Source organism: Rutidosis leptorrhynchoides, chromosome 3 (genome assembly GCF_046630445.1).
Source record: "Rutidosis leptorrhynchoides isolate AG116_Rl617_1_P2 chromosome 3, CSIRO_AGI_Rlap_v1, whole genome shotgun sequence".
NCBI classification, from domain to species: Eukaryota; Viridiplantae; Streptophyta; class Magnoliopsida; order Asterales; family Asteraceae; genus Rutidosis; species Rutidosis leptorrhynchoides.
In genome coordinates, this window is record NC_092335.1 from 364,253,925 (window position 1) to 364,277,816 (window position 23,892).

General features: G+C 35.4%; 1 pseudogene; it reads left to right on the plus strand.

The window, feature by feature from the left end:
- The first annotated feature begins 21,797 nt into the window (after positions 1-21,797).
- Positions 21,798-23,352, plus strand: LOC139901243 (inactive leucine-rich repeat receptor-like protein kinase CORYNE; annotated as a pseudogene).
- Positions 23,353-23,892: the final 540 nt, after the last annotated feature.

Below are 23,892 nucleotides of genomic sequence, written 5' to 3' on the forward strand. Positions count from 1 at the left end.
TAATATTTAATATAATATATTTTTTAATTTATATAATTACTTATATATTATATTATATTTATGTTCATGGTAAAAATGCAATTTTTACTCAAATGACTCGTACGTTGTCACTCGACTCATGTACCACTTTCGGTTTTTCGAGCGCACTTTCGTACGTTTAGAAAACTAGCCTTTTACGTTACGCGACGTGTACCTTTATTAATAATTAGACTTAAATTAATGGAAAACTAACCCACATAAAATGTAACTTAATCTTTTGAGTGTTTTGGCCATTTACTTCTATGAATCAAAGTCTCGTTAGTTATCAAAGCATAACTAATAGTATTTGTTTAAATCAAAACGTTTTTACCTCAAGGTTAATATTATATTTTATCATTTTGTAAAAATATATAAGTATATAAATATTCATTTAGAAATATAACTTTATATATATTATAATTATTTATTGAATAATAATACCTTTAGTTTTTCAAATACTAGACACACTTCAAAGTATAATTTAAGATCGTCTATATAATTGAAAATATTATTTCATATGATGTTTATGCTTTTAAGAATATATTTCCTTTATGCGCCAACGTTTGTTTTAATATCCTTAGGCTTTCTAAATAATATATCTTGATATCAATCGAATCGAATGACAAGTGCTACTATCGTTTACTTAACTAATTTGAAATAATAATATATATTTAATATACATAACCACGTTGTAGACACACGTTGCACGTTATTTATATACTTAGCTTTACAATTACCATTTCGACCTATGTATATATTCAATTTACGTTATTTAAACAAAACCTTTTTAAATAACAAATTCTTTCCTATCGAGAAACGTCTTCGTTTAATAAAGTTAAGTCACCTAATGCATAAGTCATAATGGTCCCCAGTTTCTAGATGAAAGTTCGTAAGGTTAAGCCTCAAGGATAATCAAACGTATATAATTATTTTAATGTAACGTATCGAATGGGTTTATCTAGTCGACGAACCTTATCTCAATTATTTCTTCTATATGATCAAGCATTATGAAAGTTAAATAATTAACTTAATAATAACACGAGAAAATTATTGTAAGATACGTATTAGAGATCAAACAGAAATTTCCACTAACTTTTGTCCAACTCTCGTTATGTGACACCTTGTTCTTACTTGTAAATTACTTTACCATTTATTCCGAATACCATTAAAAAAAGAAAGGTTTCCTAGATCAAAGTGAACCTCATAACAGAGACTCATAATCATAATTCAATGTATCTGATAATTCAACCACTTGATATTATCTTTTAATCTCGTCGATAAACTTACATCGAACAAATACGTTCATGTAAAGTATTATTCATTCAATACCTTGATAGCATTTCCAAGTTCATAAAATAGATCTCATAGCTTATATTCATATCAACTAATCCGTTCAATGTTTTATTAATATATATCTCAATTTAATAATCACACAATTGTATATGTATACATAATTGTTCGTGAATCTTTAGGCATGGTCAAAGGGTAATTGATTACATGAATATAGTTTCAAAGCTTTCGAGACTCAACATTAGAGATTTTGCTCATCGTGTCGGAAACATATAAAGATTAAAGTTTAAATTTGATCGGAAATTTTTGGGTCATCACAGGATAGTGGAAGATTGAATCTCATAAAGACTCGATTGATCTATTTAGTTTCAAACGTACAAAAACGTTTTCAGTTTAAAAAGAACTTTATTATTAAAACGTATATAACTTTTATAAATATCTAGAACCACTTTTGACAACTCATTACTTAACTAGTATGATAAAGATAACGATATTTATATTTTATTTTATTAAATATATATAACGATTTAAATTAATATTATATATATTTATACGCGTATTATACGTACATAGTTTTATACTTTTACTATACTTAAACTTTACCTTTACTTTATTTTTACTTTACTTTAACTTTAATAATTCACTTTAATAATTCATACTTTAATAATTTACTTTAATAATTCATACTTTAATAATTCACTTTAATAATTCATACTTTAATAATTCACTTTAATAATTCAAAAATCTAGTTAATGTCGGTTACCAGGTGTTCACCATATGAATGATTATTTTTGTCTCTATGCATGGGACGTATATTTATGAGAACTGGAAATGAAATTCTTGTGGTCTATTAAAATGATGGAAATAAATGATTATGATAAACTAATGAACTCACCAACCTTTTGGTTTACACTTTAAAGCATGTTTATTCTCAGGTGTTAAAGAAATCTTTCGCTGTGCATTTGCTCATTTTAAAGATATTACTTGGAGTCTTTCATAGCATATTTCGAAGAACGTTGCATTCGAGTCATTGAGTTCATCAAAGATTATTATTAAATCAATTTATAGTTGGATTGTGGATATTATGAAATGGTATGCATGCCTGTCAATTTTCGATGTAAAGAAAGTTTGTCTTTTAAAAATGTAACATCCCGTTTTTCCCGTACGTATCGAAAGGTACATACCTAATCATTTGTACGTATGTAACTCGTTGTTTATGCGTAATTGTGTAGATATATATATATATATATATATATATATATATATATATATATATATATATATATATATATATATATATATATATATATGTACTTGTTAATGTGTGCGTAAATAAGTCTTAAAGGAGTTTCGGTTAGTGTTAAGTCTTGTGAGACTTAGATATGAGAGTTAGACGTGTATTGGAAGCTTGAACGAATTTAATGTTGTGTAAAACGATTTTTGTGTTTAAGATGGTCGAGCTGACCAGATCGTGCCTTAGGCCGCGCCGCGATAAATGGGTCTGTGCCGCGGCAAAGCAAGCAAACCAGGATCAGAAGTTGAGTTAAGAAGGGTCAATTTTTATGTTATATGTCGTGCCGCGACGAACTGGCCGCGCCAAACTATGAAATTTTCGAAAAACACCCCAAACTATGAAACTAGTTCTCTGAAATTGGAACAATGCTGATGAAGCAGCAAAAACTGTAAACGACCTTAACAGTCAAAAGTTTGACGATAAAGAATAGTATGGTGGTAAAGCTGAGAAAAAGAGAAGGTTTGAAACTGGAAAACGGATTGAGCAAAGTATGAAGGAGGGCTGTGGATAAATCACAAAGACTAAACCTGCCTTCAAAGAATACAAATGATTCAGTATCTGCTGAAGTCATTAACGAATACCTTGCTACTAACTCAAAATCCGTTACGAACAAATCTTCTTCATCATTCTTCGATATTAGAAATTCTAAGATATCATCGTATCTTTTATTATAAATATCCTCGATATTTCTGAAGATATTTTCATAAGCATTCTTATCTGAAATCATTCATCTCTTCGCGCTATCTGTATTACATCATAAAAGAAACTATTTTAGTTTCTAATTTCTGAAAATTTTGAAAAATGGATGTTTTTGAAGTAGTGTTGGGAACTGAAGCATGAGTTAGTATAATATAATGACACTTGATCAACGTGATTATATTACAGTAAGTCATGCTGAGTTTCTAATGGAACGTGATAAAGGTTCACAGATCCCACCCTCATAATGAACCATGTTACATAACTCTTTTATTCTATTTAACCTCTAAACATATCAAGAAAATATTTTCTTGATGATTTGGTCTTTTCCGGATATTCTGGTAATTTGACAAATCAAGATCGTGCCATTACGATTACCTTCTTAGAACATTAAATATGTTCATTCTGAAATGTATACCTACGAATTCTGGACCATTATTCGCTTGATTTAAAGTCGGGAAGATAAAACAAAAGCATGAAGCTTCAAAATATCAATGAGAGTATATATAAGTAAATTGGAGAGAGTATTAACTGTGGATGTCAATAATTATGGAAAGACAGAAGCAGAGACATCGAAATATAAGGGAAGATATAAAACCCAACAACTACCCAGAAATTACAAACCGTGTATATCAATGCGTATAGCAATATAAAGACACGGGAGAATGAAAAATACTATAACCCCAAGGTAATGGTAGAAGAAAATAACTTCCTCCGGTGGTAGATGAAAAAGAAGAATGACAGATATGAAAGTTAGGAGTATATCAAGAATCAGAACTGGATGAAGCATTTTTTTTACAATCTTTTGAAAATAGGAAATGAGGAAGAAGATGTAAGAGTGATGAAAATAATGAAACGGAAGAGGTCAATTTATAGCGAAATATCAAACATAGCAATCGAAGCAAATTACGCATTTAATCAAAGAAAATCCTAATTTCCGCAAATTTCGAAAAATCAAATCTTATTTAAATTATGAAGATTTTCTATTCCTTAAAATCCGGAAATCAATCGTTACTACATCAAGAGATAAGACGCATCTCTATTCTCCATTTCACTTGATTACGATAACTTCTCTCATACGCTTCGAGTAATTGGATTATTTTATCCATATTATTCAAACATAGATAAAACTCTATTATCAACTCATATTCGTCATTAAAACATTTTTATTGTTAGCCATGACGACCTCACTCAAATTTCGGGACGAAATTTCTTTAACGGGTAGGTACTGTGATGACCCGGAAATTTTTGACCAAATTTAAACTTAATCTTTGTATGATTAACATTTTCGACACGATAAGCAAAGTCTGTAAAACTGAATCTCAAAATTTTTGAACTACTTTTATATATTTAAATACCCTTCGGTTAATTTCGACGATTCGCGAACAATTATATGTAAATAGATACATATATACTATAACTTGAAAAGGTAACAATGTATTAATTATTTGATACCGTACATTAAATTTATTGGTTTAAATATCTATTTGAATATATATGATAAGTTGAAATATTTATTATTAAAATTTATTTATAAATAACTTCCAATGTGTATTTAAAAACTGATTTATGTATATAAAAAAAAAATATACATATATATAATTTCAAGTTATTTAGTAAACGATAGTAACATTTTCAAATTGCTACAGTACCCAAAATGCTACAGTGTTTTCGAAAATCACTATTTGCTACAGTGAAATTGACTTTGCTACAGTGAATTGCTATAGTAAAAATTGACTTTGCTACAGTAACTTTGCTACAGTAAACACTATTTTAAAATGTATTTCAAAAAAATAGTGAGACGATGATTTATAGAAGTAAATGACCAAAACACTCAAATGTATAAGTTATATTTTGAGAGGTATAATTTAGGGATAATCTAAGTCTATATTTTGACAAGTGTACGTGTTACAAAACGTAAAATGCTAGTTTTCTAAGCGTACGAAAATGCGTTTGAAAATCCGGAACCGGGACCCGAGTCAAGAAGAAACGCCCGACGCAACGGACCAAAAATATCTAGTCTACTATGCACAAGAATAAAATATAATATATAAATAATTATATTAATTATTTATATATTTATATTTATTTTATATTATGACGACAAGCTAGGAGCCAAAACAATGTGAGCTGTCCCTGGTCCTCATGCGAGTCGCATGGCCAGAAGGCCATTTCCATGCGAGTCGCATGACTCCAGATTTCAGGCCAGGTTCTATAAATTGCAACATTTTCTGCCGAGTAAAGAAAGAAAAAAAAAAACACACATACATATATTACTCCGTATTTATTATTATTATTATTATTATTATTATTATTATTATTATTATTATTATTATTATTATTATTATTAAGATTAATAATAATCTATTATTATTAGTATTATACCTAAAATACTACGACGAGGTCATGAGCGTGTCACTTTCAAAATATGTTTTCAAGCGGGATAGAGTTAAGGAAATTATGGGTTATTGCCATGGAGGTTATGGGTAATGTTCGAGGGTATTTTTGTGAATCAAACCTCGTGTTTATCATCTCCGATGCGTCTACGTGCTTTCCTACAATATTGTATATCAATATTAAACAGTGAGTTTCATATGATCCCTTTTACTCAATATATTTTTGGGCTGAGAATACATGCGACTGTTTATAAATACTGAAAATACTAGATTTATATGCGTGAGTTTCATATGATCCCTTTTACTCAATATATTTTTGGGCTGAGAATACATGCGACTGTTTATAAATACTGAAAATACTAGATTTATATAGTTTCATAAGATCCCTTTTACTCTCTACATTTTTGGGCTGAGAATACATGCAAATGCTTTATTAACCGATATACAATATTTATATGCGTGAGTTTCATTTGCTCCCTTTTTAATTGCTTTTGCAATATATATTTTTGGGCTGAGAATACATGCACTTTATTTTAAACGCAATGGATACAAGTACATACTAAATTCTACACTGAGTTTGAACCAAAAATCCCTTAGCTTTGGTAACTAGTAACTGCCAGTTATAAGAACTGGTGGGCGCGAGTAGTAGTATATGGATCCATAGGGCTTGATATCCCCGTCCGAGCTAGAGCGCTAGCCTTTTAACGGACGTATGCTATTTGAGAAGCGTACACGTTGGTTTGCGTGTATTATTAAGATGATTATACAAAGGGTACAAATTATATAAACGTTAAAGTTTAGTTACCAGGGTGCTCAATTTTGTAGAACCGATTGATAAACGTTTCGGATGAAACAACTGAAATCTTGTGATCCACCTTTTATGTAAAACCTATTGATAAACGTTTTGAATAAAACAACTGAACTTTTGTAATCCACATTGATATACGGATTATGTGTAATATTAAAACTATGAACTCACCAACCTTTGTGTTGACACTTGAAGCATGTTTATTCTCAGGTTTCTAGAAGTCTTCCGCTGTTTGCTTATATGTTAGACAAGCTATGTGCATGGAGTCATACATGGCATTTTTTTCAAGGAAACGTTGCATTCACCAAATCATCATCATGTATCTTATTTTGACTGTACTGTCAACGGAAGTACTATTGTAAACTATTATTTACAGTGATTGTCTATATGTAGAAATCATCAGATGTTGAAAACCTTTGATTTAAATATTCATTTATGGTGTGCCTTTTCAAAAGAATGCAATGTTTACAAAACGTATCATATAGAGGTCAAATACCTCGCAATGAAATCAATGAATGACGTATTGTCCATATGGATTTGGAGCGATCGTCACAGATTCCGAACTTAGATCTTTTTGAGGAGTTTTAAGGGGCAAAATAGTAAATTGACATGTGGATCTGATGGGAGCATTAACTCTCCACCACATATTCATTTAATTCATTTCTTTTTCTCTTTTCTCTCCATTTTCTCTCCCAAAACTTAAAACCCATTTGAATTATAAGTGAGATTTGAGAGTGAAGGATTGAGGGTTGATCTTTGGAGCGAGATTTAAAGTTGTTCCTTGTGTCTCTAGCTACGCGTTGATAGTCTCGGTAAGTTCTAACTCTAAGTTTTGAGTTTTAATTGGTTAATGACTAGGGTTTTGGGTACTAGAGATTTGTAAGACCCATTTGGTGGTAAAATGGGTGAGTTTGGGTTATGTTGTTGTAATGAAACCCTAATAGCCACAATCTAGGGTTTTGGCCTTGTGATTTGGAGTTGTAAGTGCCAAATGATGTTGTTAGTCACTAATGCACTTTAAGATTTATGAAAGAAGTGTAAATGGATAAGTTTGACTTGATTGTGAATCTAAGAAATATAAAATGGGTCAAAATGTACTAGTTGACCTAATTAGATGAAATGGGTATGGATTACCCTAAGTTTTGTGTTAATTGAAGTTAATAGACTTTAATTCACTAGTCTTAGTCATTAAAGTCGAGTCTTGGCCATTTATGGGCGGTGGTGTGTAGTTGAGTTATTTAATGCAAATTGGGTCATTAAATGCTCAAGTGGGAGTATTGTGGTTAATCCCACTAGTTGTGAAATTGAATGTGCACTTAATGATTTAGGTACATTGCGTTGAAGCTCGGAAGTGCTAAATCATCATCCTTGTGACAAGGTGAGTGGAATAATTATATATGCATGTATATGATTTATTTGCTTGTGGGGTATGGGTTAAAGTTCGATGTTGGCGATACCATACCCTAGTGTATTTGTTGATGAGGGTTTAAAGTTCGTTGTTGACAATACCTCATACGTATGGAATTAAAGTTCGATGTTAACGATGCCATACGATTATTGTAGTGACGTTGATGAGGGTTTAAAGTTCGTTGTTGACGATACCTCATATGTGGGTTTAAAGTTCGGTGTTGACGATACCACATTAATATAGGCGAATGGGATTTAAGTTCGATGTTGATGATACCATTCGTTGGGCTAGCCTTGAGATCTTGAGTACTACGGATGTTGTGAACATCATCGTTATACTTGTGTTTTAGCATATTGTATTGTTGTGATATAAGCTATTGTTATACTAGCCTTGTTATCGTGATACTTAGCGTTATACATGTGAAAGGTATGCTAATTAGGTAACTAGTATGTATGCGGATTTGGTAAGTGTTTGCAAGTAAGTAGGTTATATATATGTATGTATAATTGTTGCACTCACTAAGCCTTGCTTACCCTCTCGTTGTTTACTATTTTATAGGTTCCGGCTTGGACAAGGGTAAGGGCATACGTTTGGACTAGTGGTCTCCCGCTTATGTTGTCGGTGGTGCTTTTGGTGTTAGCTTTTGAAGTTGGCCTAACGTTTTGGGTAGTTTAGCCCCAAACCATGCTCGAGGTCGTTTGGATTATAAACTATCCTTGTAGTGGGTCAAACTTGTATTAAACTTAATTAATGGCTTTCGTGCCTTTTGTAAACATTTAAATTGATGTACGTTTAAATGAAACTTATGGAATGGTTTACATATTTAATTGGCGCATAAATGTGTATTATAAAAAAAATTATCGTATGGAATACGGGTTGGGTTGTTTCAAGTGGTATCAGAGCATGGTCTAAGGGATTTAGGCGACTTGAGATAGGTGCCTAGACTTGGGCTTTATTGTGTGAGCGCTTTATACGGGACTTGTAGGACTTTGGGTCTAATCGAGAATTGTTAGTGCTTTGGTTTATGTGAACTAACCTTGTGCTAATTGTTTGTGTTGTGTTTAGCAATCATCAAGCAAGACGGACGTTGTACTAGCGAGTTAATGCGACGTGCTCGCGTAACAACGATTAGCTACCGTTGTTACGGGTGTAAATCATGTCAAACAAGTAATGTACGACGATTGTCGAGCGAAATGGAGTAGTGTGGTGTACATGTATATACTTACATGTTATGTCTTTTTGTTCTTTGTTTAATCTTTTCCGTTTTATAGAATGAAGACGAGAAATGGACACGATAATGATAACGGTGGTACGAGTGAGGATGTTGAACTCACGGCCAAGGTTGAGGCCATCTTTAAAAAGTTAAAGAAGGATTTTCTTGACGATGTCCGGAAGGTCTTCCAAGAGTCGGTCGATGGACAAGTGACCGAAATGATCAACGATCGAATAAAAGCCACAATAGAGGAGGCTTTAGAGGCTAGAAATATTTATCCTCAAGGCGAAGGGGGTGAAGGTAATGGTGGGGGTGGAAGGCGGGACTTCCACTACAAGAATTTCAAGGATACTCAACCTCCGATGTTTAATGGGGTGAGGGATCCATTGAAAAGCACTTGTTGGATTTCCAATATCGAGGGAGCTTTCCGTACCGCAGAATGTCCTCCCGAGAAGAAGACGAGATATGGGTCTAGCATGTTACGTGAAGAAGGCAAGTTGTGGTGGGACGATAAAATCAATTTGTATGGTGAAGAGCAATGCATGAGCTTGACATGGGAGGAGTTTAAGAAGGAATTCTTCCAAGAATACCGAACTTCTTCTGACCTTGATAGAATCCGGGATGAGTTGCATCATTTGCAACAAGGTTCGATGGACTTGGTTACTCTCAAGTCTACCTTTTTGGCAAAGACTCGTTTTTGCCCGGAATATGTTGGTGACGATCACAAGCTAATGAAAGATTTCTACCATACCTTGAACGATGAGTTAAAGGGTAAGATTAGTCGGGGAATGTCTAAGTCTTTTGAAGAGCTATTCGAGTTGGCTCGGGGTTTTGAACCGGAGGTTCCGAGGAAGAGTGATTTCACTTTTTAAAAAAGAAAGTTTGAAAGTTCGAGTTATTCGAATTTTTCAAATAAAAAGAACAAGAACAAAAAGGGTTCCGAAAGTGTCAATAGTGTGAAGAAGGACGCTACCGGTGGTTTTGGGAACTTTGTCCCTACTTGCTACAATTGTGGGGTACGTGGACATATGGCTCGAGATTGCTCGAAGCCAAATTCAACAAACAAGCTCACGTGTTTTAATTGCAACAAAAAAGGACACCGAAAGTCAGAGTGTCCCGATTTGAACAACGATAATGTTAAAAGGCTAGAGAAGGCGGCGGGTACGGCTCAAGGTCGAAACTATTTTATGACCAATGATGAAGCCAAACAATCGAACGAAGTTGTCTCAGGTACTTTCATGGTTAATTCTAATCCGGCAAGGATTCTTTTTAATAGCGGTGCAAATTTGTCGTTTGTGTCTCCAAAATTTGTACCTAAACTTGATAGACCGTTAGCTAAGTTAAGTCGTCCGGTAGAAGTCGAAATAGCGGACGGCAAGACGGTGCTAGTGGTTTATGTGTGTAAGAATTGTGATGTCGTTTTTGGTGCCGAAAACTTTAAAATTGATCTCATCCCTATGACTTGGGCGATTTTGATATCGTTGTTGGTATGGATTGGCTCGATCAAAATAGAGCCGATATTGCATGCCATGAAAAGTTTATACGTGTGAAGACCCCAAGTGGGGGAGAGTTGATTATTCATGGCGATAGACGAAGAAGACTTGTGCCGATATGTTCTTTTGCAAGGGCACGTCGTTTTCTTGTTAGCTTGGCTTTTCTTGCCCATGTTGTTGATGCTCGCGATGAGTCACCACCTATTCGTGAAATTCCGGTGGTTAGTGAATTCGAAGACGTTTTTCTGGACGAGTTACCGGGTGTTCCGGCGGAAAGACAAGTTGAATTTCGCATTAAGTTGGTTCCGGGAGCTACTCCCACTGCTAAAACTCCTTATCGTTTAGCACCAACGGAAATGCAAGAGTTGTTAAATCAAACCCAAGAGTTGCTTGAGAAAGGTTTTATTCGACCGAGTGCTTCGCCATGGGGCGCTCCGGTTTTATTCGTGAAAAAGAAGGATGGTAGTATGAGGATGGGCATCGATTACCGGGAGTTGAATAAAGTGACGATCAAATATCGTTATCCATTGCCTCGGATTGACGATTTGTTTGACCAACTCCAAGGTGCGACGTACTTCTCAAAGATTGACCTACGGTCCGGCTATCACAAAATGCGGGTCCGTGAGGAAGATATTGAGAAAATGGCTTTTCGAACGCGTTATGGGCATTTTGAGTTCGTAGTTATGCCTTTTGGTCTTACGAATGCACCGGCGGCATTCATGAATCTTATGAACCGAGTGTGCCAACCTATGTTGGACAAGTCGGTGATTGTGTTCATTGACGACATACTAGTCTACTCGAAAAGTATGAACGAGCATGAACGTCATTTGCGTGAAGTATTGAAGACGTTACGAAAGGAGAAGTTGTATGCTAAGTTCTCCAAATGTGAATTTTGGTTAAGGGAAGTTCAATTCCTTGGTCACATTGTGAACAAAGACGGTATTCAAGTAGATCCGGGGAAGATAGAGACGGTGAAGAGTTGGAGACAACCGACTATGCCTACGGAGGTCCGAAGTTTTCTCGGATTGGCCGGTTATTATCGTCGGTTTATCCAAGACTTTTCTAAGATCGCTTCTTCATTGACGAAATTGACAAGGAAGAATGCGAGATTTAATTGGGAGAACGAGCAAGAAATTGATTTTCAATTGTTAAAGGAGAAGTTGTGTCAAGCTCCGGTGTTAGTTTTGCCAGAAGGGGTGGAAGACATGACTGTTTATTGTGATGCCTCGTTAAATGGACTCGGGTGTGTTCTAATGCAAAGAGGTAAAGTCATCGCTTATGCCTCTCGACAATTAAAGGAACACGAGACGAGATATCTGACTCATGATCTTGAGTTGGTGGCGGTTGTGCATGCGTTGAAAATTTGGCGCCATTACTTGTATGGTGTCAAGTGTATGATTTATTTGGATCATAAGAGTTTGAAACACCTCTTTAATCAACGAGATTTGAATTATCGTCAACGTAGGTGGATGGATGTGGTGAAAGATTACGATTGTGAAATACTTTATCATCCGGGCAAGGCGAATGTGGTCGCGGATGCGTTAAGTCGAAAGAGTCATTACCCGGCGTTACGATTGGGATTGTTACGTATGATTATTACTAACGATTTTCTTGAAAAACTCGGCGTGATTCAAATAGAGGATTACGTTCACAACAAGCATGCGGAACGAATTGTGGGACAATCGGAGTTCATTACTATGGGCTCACGGGGTTTGTTGTCTTTCTAAGGAAGAGTGTGGGTGCCTAGGATGGGAGATTATTGACAAGTGCAACTAGATGAAGCACATAAGTCAAAGTATTCCATTCATCCGGGCGCAACGAAAATGTATCTTGAATTAAAGAAAGATTATTGGTGGCCGGGCATGAAACGTGATGTTGTGAAGTATGTTGAGCAATGCGTCACGTGTTTGCAAGTTAAGGCCGAGCACCAAAAGCCGTATGGTAAGTTACAACCGTTAGAAATCCTGAAATGGAAATGGGAGCACATTACCATGGATTTCATTACAAAGTTACCTAAAACGGCGAGAACCCAGTTTGATTCGATTTGGGTTATAGTTGATCGACTGACGAAGAGTGCTTTGTTTCTTCCCATTAAGGAGGCGATATCGTCGGAGACCTTGGCTAAGTTGTTTATCAAGGAAGTCATCTCTCGACACGGCGTTCCTATATCGATTGTTTCGGATCGAGATACTCGTTTTACATCTCGATTTTGGGAAAAGTTTCATGAGGATATGGGTACACAATTGAAATTGAGTACGGCGTATCATCCTCAAACGGATGGTCAAACCGAACGTACGAATCAAACTTTGGAAGATATGTTACGCGCGTGCATTATCGATTTTGGTGGTAGTTGGGACGAGCACTTACCTTTGGTGGAATTCTCGTACAATAATAGTTATCATACTAGTATTGGGATGCCACCTTATGAGATGCTTTATGGGCGTAGGTGTCGAACCCCGATTTGTTGGGGTGAAGTGGGACAAAAGGAAATCGAGAGTACCGAATTGGTTTTAGAGACGAATAGCAAGATTGATGTGATTCGAGAGCATAAAAGGCTCAAGATAGGCAAAAATCTTATGCCGATAAATGTAGACGAACGATCGAATTTCAAGAAGGTGACATGGTGATGCTCAAAGTTTCACCATGGAAGGGTATTATTCGGTTTCAGAAACGAGGAAAGTTAGCTCCTCGGTTTATTGGACCATTTAAGGTTTTAGCTCGTGTTGGTGAAGTCGCGTATCGTTTGGAATTACCCGAAGAGCTTGCGGGGATCCATAATACATTTCATGTTTCCCATCTCCGTAAGTGTCTTGCAGATGATTCATCTTGGGTGCCATTAGACGAGATTGAGCTAAATAATAAGTTAGAGTATATCGAGGAACCGATTTCCATACTTGATGAGAAGGTCAAAAGGTTGAGACATAAAGAGGTTAGGACTTTTAAAGTTCAATGGCGTCGTAGTAAGGGTTCTGAGTTTACTTGAGAGCCCGAAGAGTTTGTGTTGGTTTATCTTCCTTCTTGTCATGCGGCTTGGATCGCGAGGACGCGCTCCGATTCAAGTGGGGGAGAGTTGTAACATCCCGTTTTTCCCGTACGTATCGAAAGGTACATACTTAATCATTTGTACGTATGTAACTCGTTGTTTATGCATAATTGTGTATATATATATATATATATATATATATATATATATATATATACTTGTTAATGTGTGCGTAAATAAGCCTTAAAGGAGTTTCGGTTAGTGTTAAGTCTTGTGAGACTTAGATATAAGAGTTAGACGTGTATTGGAAGCTTGAACGAATTTAATGTTGTGTAAAACGATTTTTGTGTTTAAGATGGTCGAGCTGACCAGATCGTACCTTAGGCCGCGCCGCGACAAATGGGTCCGTGCTGCGGCAAAGCAAGCAAACCAGGATCAGAAGTTGAGTTAAGAAGGGTCAATTTTTATGTTATATGTCACGCCGCGACGAACTGGCCGCGCCGCGGCAATTCTGCTGGACAGATTCCGAACTTAGATCTTTTTGAGGGGTTTTAAGGGGCAAAATAGTAAATTGACATGTGGATCTGATGGGAGCATTAACTCTCCACCACATATTCATTTAATTCATTTCTTTTTCTCTTTTCTCTCCATTTTCTCTCCCAAAACTTAAAACCCATTTGAATTATAAGTGAGATTTGAGAGTGAAGGATTGAGGGTTGATCTTTGGAGCGAGATTTAAAGTTGTTCCTTGTGTCTCTAGCTACGCGTTGATAGTCTCGGTAAGTTCTAACTCTAAGTTTTGAGTTTTAATTGGTTAATGACTAGGGTTTTGGGTACTAGAGATTTGTAAGACCCATTTGGTGGTAAAATGGGTGAGTTTGGGTTATGTTGTTGTAATGAAACCCTAATAGCCACAATCTAGGGTTTTGGCCTTGTGATTTGGAGTTGTAAGTGCCAAATGATGTTGTTAGCCACTAATGCACTTTAAGATTTATGAAAGAAGTGTAAATGGGTAAGTTTGACTTGATTGTGAATCTAAGAAATATAAAATGGGTCAAAATGTACTAGTTGACCTAATTAGATGAAATGGGTATGGATTACCCTAAGTTTTGTGTTAATTGAAGTTAATAGACTTTAATTCACTAGTCTTAGTGATTAAATTCGAGTCTTGGCCATTTATGGGCGGTTGTGTGTAGTTGAGTCATTTAATGCAAATTGGGTCATTAAATGCTCAAGTGGGAGTATTGTGGTTAATCCCACTAGTTGTGAAATTGAATGTGCACTTAATGATTTAGGTACATTGCGTTGAAGCTCGGAAGTGCTAAATCATCATCCTTGTGACAAGGTGAGTGGAATAATTATATATGCATGTATATGATTTATTTGCTTATGGGGTATGGGTTAAAGTTCGATGTTGACGATACCATACCCTAGTGTATATTTGTGTTGTTGATGAGGGTTTAAAGTTCATTGTTGACGATACCTCATACGTATGGAATTAAAGTTCGATGTTGACGATGCCATACGATTATTGTAGTGACGTTGATGAGGGTTTAAAGTTCGTTGTTGACGATACCTCATATGTGGGTTTAAAGTTCGGTGTTGACGATACCACATTAATATAGGCGAATGGGATTTAAGTTCGATGTTGACGATACCATTCGTTGGGCTAGCCTTGAGATCTTGAGTACTACGGATGTTGTGAACATCATCGTTATACTTGTGTTTTAGCATATTGTATTGTTGTGATATAAGCTATTGTTATACTAGCCTTGTTATCGTGATACTTAGCGTTATACATGTGAAAGGTATGCTAATTAGGTAACTAGTATGTACGCGGATTTGGTAAGTGTTTGCAAGTAAGTAGGTTATATATATGTATGTATAATTGTTGCACTCACTAAGCCTTGCTTACCCTCTCGTTGTTTACCATTTTATAGGTTCCGGCTTGGACAAGGGTAAGGGCATACGTTTGGACTAGTGGTCTCCCGCTTATGTTGTCGGGGGTGCTTTTGGTGTTAGCTTTTGAAGTTGGCCTAACGTTTTGGGTAGTTTAGCCCCAAACCATGCTCGAGGTCGTTTGGATTATAAACTATCCTTGTAGTGGGTCAAACTTGTATTAAACTTAATTAATGGCTTTCGTGCCTTTTGTAAACATTTAAATTGATGTACGTTTAAATGGAACTTATGGAATGGTTTACATATTTAATTGGTGCATAAATGTGTAGTATAAAAAAAAATGTATCGTATGGAATACGGGTTGGGTTGTTTCAAAAATCGAATGCAATATTTGTAAAATGTATCATATAGAGGTCAAATACCTCGCATTGTAATCAACTATTGTGAATCGTTTATAATATATATGAACGGGTCCTTTCAATAACGACTCGTCAAACTCAAAGCTAACGAGACATCAGGTCTAGTACATAACATGGCATACATAATGGATCCTATAGCCGAAGCATACGGAACACATTTCATTCGTCTTATCTCATCAGGTGTGATAGGACTTTGAGACTTGCTCAAGGTTATGCCCTTTTGCACGGGCAATGCTCCGCGCTTGGAGTTTTGCATGTTAAATCTTCGCAAGATTTTGTCAATGTATGTACTTTGACTCAAACCAATAAGCCTTTTGGATCTATTTCTATAGATCCTGATTCCAAGAATATACTTAGCTTCTCCAAGATCTTTCATGGCAAAACGTTTTCCAAGCCAAGATTTGACATCTTGCAAAGTTGGAATGTCATTTCTAATAAGTAGTATGTCATTAACATACAAGATCAAGAAGACAACTTTGTTCCCACTAGCTCTAATGTAAACACAGGGCTCATCTTGGTTTTAGAAAAACCAAACTCTTTAATTTTCTGATCAAACTTAAGATTCCAGCTCCTGGATGCTTGCTTTAATCCATAAATGGATTTTAGAAGCTTGCATACTTTAGTATGATGCTTAGGATTCACAAACCCTTTCGGCTGAACCATATGTACGTCCTCGCTTAGGTCACCATTTAGGAAAGTGGTTTTGACATCCATTTGCCATATTTCATAATCATGAAAAGCAGCTATGACAATAAGTATCCTAATTGATTTAATGCTCGCGACTGGTGAAAAAGTTTCCTCATAATCAATTCCTTGAGTTTGAGTATAACCTTTTGCCACCAACCGAGCCTTAAAAGTATTTACATTACCGTCCATGTCAGCCTTCTTCTTGAAGACCCGTTTACTGCCAACTGTCTTGCAATTGGGTGGAAGATCAATCAAGTCCCATACTTGATTATCTTTCATGGATTGCATCTCTGCCTTCATAGCATCTCACCATTTGTTAGATTCTGGATCTGACATGGCGTCACCGTAGCTAGAGGGTTCATCATAATCCCCTAGATGAGGTTCATCTGAATTAATCAGAAGATTTAACCTCTAAGGTTGATGAGGAGTTCTACTAGATCTACGAAGTATAGGTGCAACATGTTCTGGCTCACTAACAGTGTGTTCAACTTCAATGTGCAGTTAGCTAGTACCTTCAGAAGGTGTGTTACTTTGTGATTCTTGAATTTCCTCAAGATTTACTTTTCTCCCACTGACTTCTTGTAAGAGAAGATCTCTTTCAAAGAATTCAGCAAACCGAGCAGGAAACACTTTGTTTTCAGCTTGGTAGTAAAAATAGTAACCCATTGTTTCCTTTGGGTATCCCACAAAGTGACATTTGATACCTCTGGGTTCTAACTTGTTTGAAGTGTCACGTTTCACATACGCTTCACAACCCCAGACTTTCAAATAAGACAACTTAGGACTCTTTCCATACCATAACTCATATGGTGTCTTTTCTACCTTCTTGGTTGGAACCATATTGAGTATGCGTGCAGAAGACTCTAATGCATAACCCCAAAAAGACATTGGTAGAGTAGTTAAACTTATCATAGATCGAACCATATCAAGTAAAGTTCGATTCCTCTGTTCCGACACACCATTGTGCTATGGTGTGTAAGGTGGAGTGAACTGTGAGACAATCCCACAATTCTTCAGGTGGTCCAAAAACTCTTGACTCATATATTCCCCTCCCCGATCAGAGCGAAGGGCTTTAATGGTCTTTCCAAGTTGATTCTCTACTTCATTTTGGAAGATTTTGAATGTTTCAAAAACTTCATGTTTATGTTTCAGCAAGTAAACATAACCATATCTACTATAATCATCAGTAAATGTAACGAAGTATGATTCACCATTTCTAAACATAGTTCTAAAAGGGCCACATACATCAGTATGTATTAGTCTTAAAAGATCTTTAGCTCTTTCACCTAAACCGGAGAAATGAGTCTTTGTCATCTTTCCACATAAACATGACTCGCATACATCAAATGACTCAGAACCAGTTGATTCCAAAAGCCCATCAGATTGGAGTTTTGAAATGCGTTGTTTGTTTATATGACCAAGACGACAATGCCATATATAGGTATTATTCAAGTCTTGCTTGACTCGTTTGACAGTACAGGTATATACAGAATTATTATTTGAAATCACACCATGCATATCAATTTCAAAAATACTATCACGTGGAATAGTATTAAAATAAAATACATTATTCTTAGAGACTGAAATACCAAAGTGCGTAAATGTAAGTTCAAAACCAACATTTTTCAAAAGATAAACTGAAATTACATTGCTCGTAATACTAGGAGCATAATGACATTGTTCCAACAAAACAATAAGACCACTAGGTAGAGTAAGCTCATAGGTGCCAATAGCTTTGACAGCAGCTCGAGCCCCATTGCCCACTCTTAAGTCTAGTGTGTTGTTCTTCAGTCTCTTACTTCTTCTCATTCCCTGCATATTGTTACAGATGTGAGTACCACAACCAGTATCAAAAATCCAGGAATCACTAGAAAAAGTATATAACTGTATATGAAATATACCTGATTTGCTGGTCTGGCCAGCTTTGTCTTTTCTCAACTTAAATAGGTAGGAAGGACAGTTCCTCCTCCAGTGGCCAACTTTTCCACAGTGGAAGTATTCGGCATCTTTCGGTGGGTTTTCTTTCTTGGGAGGTGGTGGAATCTTTTTCTTAGCAATTGACTTGCCTTTTCCTTTTCCCCAAGTTTTTGGCTTATTCTTTTTCACCTTACCATCCCTAATCATCAGGACACCTGGATTGGAAACCTTATATGGAATATCCTATTCAGCAGTTTTGAGCATCGAATGCACCTCTGCCAGAGATTTCTCCCAACCTTGCATATTGTAATTCATCACAAATTGGTGATACGATTTTGGTAGTGAAGCCAAAACTGTGTTCACAACCAAGTTAGGCGGCAAGGTAGTTCCAAGTTTTTCCAATCGGTCAATATAGCTTTTCATTTTTAAGACAGGAGAGCTCACTGATTGACCCTCATCCATTTTGCATGTTTGAAGAAGCTTATAAGTTTCATATAACTCTTGACTAGCATGTTTCTTAAACATATTTTTCAGCTCAGTCATCATATCGTATGCTGTATGATCTTCCATTTTCTTTTGGAGATCAGAAGTCATACTAGCAAGCATGATTAAAGCTATCTTCTCTTGCTCATCAAACAACTTCTGATAAGCATTCTTTTGAGCAGCAGTAGCTGTCTCAGGAGGAGCTTCGGGTAAGGGTTCTTCAATTTTGTTCAACTTTCCTTCATATTTGAGAACAATTCTCAGGTTGCGGTACCAATCGAGGAAGTTTGAACCATTGAGTTTCTCCTTCTCCAACAAAGAACGGAGGGTGTTTTGGTTTACGTTTTGATTGTTTGATATCTACAAAAGAACAAGGTTCAATTTTAGTATTTTCGATATAATACTTTAATAAATTAATTACCCAAGTTTTAATATATTAAAAAAAAAAAAATTAATTTACGAAAGCCTAAGATCCACATAGAGGTTCCATAACTACATTTGTTGATCATCTAGCAGTTATAGAGTCCACTGGTAGGTAGCGAGTACCAATTGCATCACAGGTGCAACTCTTAGATCTTTATGGGACCTTGAGATATGCGTAGTCTAACAAACCACTATTATATATTGGCATGTTTGTCCCATCCTTGCCTCGAACTCAGGTCTCACCGTGAATACGATTAAGTCGTCCAATTTGGAAACAGTAGAAATTCAGCCTAGTCTCACTCGTAACTGAAAATCCACCTTGTGGCTATAATTCGATTAGGTTTCACCGTAATCAAAAAAATAACGAGGAGTGTTTGCAAACTCATTGGATGGCATGACTTAAATTTGACGGGTATTTTTTAAAAGGTTTGTGTTATCGAATAATGCATGCACACAAGATTCGCTACATTATTTGTTAAAAATCATTTTAACCAGTTTTATATATGACGATCGTGTTTATGCGTCTAGTTTGTTATTTTATTTTATATATAAAAGTAACAAATACACAAACGTGTATGGTTGTGTTTTATATTTACGCATTTATATTTATGCTAGCCCACAAATGTAAAACACACACATAGCCTAGCCCAAAAATCTTATGCTTGATCCCATGAGCCGACATGGGATCAAGAGGTCAAACTAAGGGTAATATCGTAGCTCCCACTTGATTCAAGAATCAAGTTAAAACTTGACAAACGCCATCGTTGTCAACTTGACATGTTCGCCATCTTCTAAGCCAAAAGCATGTTGTATTTTATCTTCAATCTTCATCTTGTTACATTTATTTAAATTTAAAAATACAACTAAATTAGTACTTTTACAAATTGAAATAAACTTAAATACAATACTATAAAAATGAAAAATAAATATAATACAACTTTGGCTTCAAAATGGCCTTTCTAATAATACAAATAATCAACATGACATAATATTGCCGTAATCAACAATCACAACAATCATACATAGGTCGGGGCATTATGAGCTATGTGTGCAATCACAATTTTAATAACTACATTATTAAAACTTAAATATGGCTTGTCCATGGTTACAATGCATGTGTATAACCATGGAATAAAACAATCAACAATTATAATAAATATTCAAGCCATAACAATTAAATCTACAATTTAAAATAGTGATATTCTTTCAATCATATTTGTGCGTCATGAGGTTAAGTCTAGATCAACCGAGTTGACTTTAAAAACTAAAAAGGTTTTGACTTTCACCAATATACCACAAAGCTAAATCTAAAGAATAGTCACAAGACAATTAAGATGGTGTAAAAGCGGCTCTGATACCACTGATGGAAAATCGTGTGTATTTTTAACAATTCAGATTAACGCAGCGGATAGTTAAAATAATAATCTTTTATTATTTTATGAACAAAATTTTACAAGATTAAATATTCACTTATTTAATGAAATATGCACACGATTAATCTTTTCCAATGATCCAGTTATACCATAATAATTGTCATGAATATAAAACAAATGAGGAGTTAACGATATACCTTTCTTGGAGAAATTGATGAGACGGAGAGAAACTTACGATCAAAAGTATGACCGTCTCTTTGGATAGTCCACACTACACTTCAAACGACCGTCAATGGATACTAGTCCAAACCCAAGTAATATTAATCAACCTTTGGTTAATATTATGAAACCAAAATATGTAATATGTGTTTTTTTTAGTTCACCGAAAGAATGAGAGAGATATTAATATTTCTTGCACCAAATATATATAGATATTTTTTTCAAAACACCCGTGAACCTTTATGAATTAACCCGTGAATCCAAATTAGACCAAATATATATCATAAAGTCGTATTTCTCAAATAGTTTAGGGGTATATTATGTAACTTATAATTAATAATTTCTATCATGTCGCTTTCATGTGAATAGTAAATTAATTAATTTCGATTCATTTACTATTAATATGAATAGTAAATGAATTAATTTCGATTTACTATTTTGTTATTTGAGTAATATATATACATCATATATATATTTTATTTGACGTCTCGGTGTATATGTGTGTGACCCCGAATGCTCAAATGAGGTTGGCCGTATAGTTATATGTTGTACCTTGCACATTAATCCTACAATTATAGATCACGATATTGAAATGTTTGATGTTCATGTACACGCATATGTCCCACATGATATATAACGAGGTGTGGTCATGTGCGTTGTCGCTGCACATCAACCAAAAGACACTGGTAGTTTCTCAATTTGTTGATTATATTGTTATTGAGTTTCGTTTTCATTCAAGGTCTAGCTCTGAACATGCTGCTATTTGTTGGCATTAAGAATGCAAAAAGAGCTTGAGATACTTGCTAGCTTGAGTCATAGGCATTTGTTGACTTTAAGAGAATATGTTGTTAGTGATCGTAGTTTTGTTTGGTTTATGATTATGTTTCAACTGGTAGTCTTGAAGATGTAATTAGATAAAGGAGAGATAGTGAACTGAAAATAGGGTGGGATGTGAGGTTACAGATTGCTGTTAGGATAATTAAAGGCTTTCAGTATCTTCATTATACTTGTACACCTTCAATTTGCCCTTGTAACTTGAAGCCTTTAAATGTGATGTTAGATACCCACTCTTAGCTCAGTTTGACTGATTGTGAGTTAGCGAAGATTATGCACAGTTTTTACTCATCATTATCACCCTGTTATTTTGCTCATAAACGTCGTTTCCCTAATTTCAGGTATGTGATTTCAAATTACAATACTTGCATACCCTAGTAATTACATCAGTGTTACAAAAGTTGCAAGTAGACCTAGAAGGCTGACTCGGTTTGGTGACTAGTTCGACGTGTTTTGTCCAAAAAAGCTAAAAAAATTCGGTCAACACTTAAGTATTCGGTCAAAGTCAGGCGGATTCGGTAAATCTCGGTCAAAGTTGATCAAAGTCAAAGTTGGTCATAATTTCAATATGTTTTAAGAGTATATTTTGTGAGCTATATTTATGTTTGAAATATTTTAACGGAGATAAGCGGATCAAAATATTCTTTAATAATTATTAATTTAAAAGAATAAGCATTTAAAATAAGTAGGTTGATACATACTTATTTTTTATTCAGATTGGGACTTAATATTAAGTAGGTTGACACACGCTTATTATTGAGCCATATATGCACTTCAAATATTAATTAAGCAACCAATGAGCAATACCTGAACTAGTACTCGTTACCTTTAAAGTCATGGCCCCATGTGGGGACGCACCTTCGAGTCCCGTGGGGACGCATGTTCGAGTCCCGTGGGGAACAAGTATTTTCCTTTGACTTCTGGGCCGTAATCAACCTACTTGCAAAGGTGATCTTCATATGGGCCACAGCAACTTGCTTGTAGATCTGATCACCGGATACGTCGGGTACTATACTTGCCACTCGGAGTAAGCCTTCGGGATAGACTCGTATATGCCACTCATGGGATATTCAGTACATGTAATTCACAGGGCATCTGACTCTTAAGAGGTGGATTTGGTAGGTTTGCGTGTCTTTGACGGTCTACATGTTTTGAGAAATACAATCACTACTTAATCATGTATGTATATATTAATAGTTTATGTGCTGTTGTTGGTTAACTATGTAGCAGTGTATTTGGTACTCGTGATTAAAGCTAGCTTTGGAGTGATACCGGGGATCCTGTTACCGGGTTGAGATCCAAGCGTTCCGTTATTTGGGGATGTTGTCTAGACATATTGTGGAAATAGGGGACGCTCGAAAGGCACTTGATTAGAGTCTACTGGGACAGTAAATGGAGGAAGATGAGATGTTGATGGCTGTTAGAATAGCTGGAGTTTGTTTGTCCGATATTCCTGAGATGAACTTGTTCCAATGCTCACCCAACTCCTTAGTTTTTGAACATTACTTAGCGTGTAGCCTTGTAAGTATAACCAAGCCATTCTACCTACCACACAATTATCGTTAACTATTAGTATGATGTATAAACATTATGATTGTCTACATCTTACCTCCCCATACCTCACTTTTGTGGGATTGAGTTTTGTTGTTGTTGTTGTTTTATTAGTATAATGATACGATTGTTACTATTAGACCCTGAATTTGGTCCCTTGTAACTTCTTTTAGATGATATCAAGTTAGTTGCTAAAGTGGTCCTTGAAACCATCTCATGATTGTCCAATGATATATCCTCATTACAGGTCTCAGGGTTAAACGTCATTAGTAGCACATCTTGGGGTGACAAGAGAAATAGTTAGAAACGGTACATATGAATAAACATACTCGCTCTCCCTGGTTATAACTTGAACAAGGAAAACTTCAACCTCCTTTTACTTTTATAACTTGAACAAGGAAAACTTCAACCTCCTTTTACTTTTTTGTTAAAATGGTCCTTGAAATATGTGGTTCAGAGTTCAAATCGTTGTAGTGGCTTTGCAAGTT